This window comes from Egretta garzetta, unplaced genomic scaffold (genome assembly GCF_000687185.1).
Source record: "Egretta garzetta isolate BGI_Z169 unplaced genomic scaffold, ASM68718v1 scaffold370, whole genome shotgun sequence".
Lineage (NCBI taxonomy): Eukaryota > Metazoa > Chordata > Aves > Pelecaniformes > Ardeidae > Egretta > Egretta garzetta.
In genome coordinates, this window is record NW_009258292.1 from 1,439,789 (window position 1) to 1,440,498 (window position 710).

General features: G+C 42.1%; 1 protein-coding gene across 1 annotated transcript in view; it reads right to left on the reverse strand.

Annotated features, from left to right (window-relative positions):
• The window catches only part of ASMTL (acetylserotonin O-methyltransferase like), a 28,822-nt gene that overhangs the window by 11,213 nt on the left and 16,899 nt on the right, over positions 1–710 (reverse strand). The window lies entirely within an intron of this gene.

Genomic DNA, 710 nt, shown 5'->3' on the forward strand with positions numbered 1-710 from the left:
GGGCAGGTGCTTTTGTTTTAAAACCAGAGTATCTCAGTTACTACACCTGATATTCAAGGGAGAGTATCAGAAGTTCCTCATTCCTGACTGCATTTTTCTTTAGCTTATGGCTTTTCCTTCCCTTAAATTGAAGCTTTCTCCGCTATGTTTTGTCTTTAGGGCTTTCACCTTGGTCTCATCCTCTTAACAGAGTTGAAAGCCTCCTTCATTTCCTTTTCTTGACACTTGACCATTTCAAGTCTTGCTATGTATATGATGCATATGGAAACTTGTAACTACATAGTGCAGACAGAAAATGTTAATCCTAACACTGACTCCCTCACCTACATACACCTGCAAGCACTGTTCCAGTTAGGGGCACTAAAATTTAAGTGGTTGTCCATGGCAGGGATATAATTCAGAGCTCCCCTTCTTAAAACCCTGATGCTCTGCTGAAGATTGACTCTGCATTGCTGCAGCAGGGAATGGAATTTGGTCCTTGTTTTAGATAGAATCATTTAGATTGGAAAAGACCTTGAAGATCATAGAGTCCAACCTTTAACCTAGCACTGCCAAGTCCACCTCTAAACCACACCCCTAAGTGCTGCTTCTACATGTCTTTTAAATACCTCCAGGAATGGTGACTCAACCACTTCCCTGGGCAGCCTGTTCCAATGCCTGACAACCTTTTCAGTGAAGAGATTTTTCCTAATGTCCACACTAAACCTCCC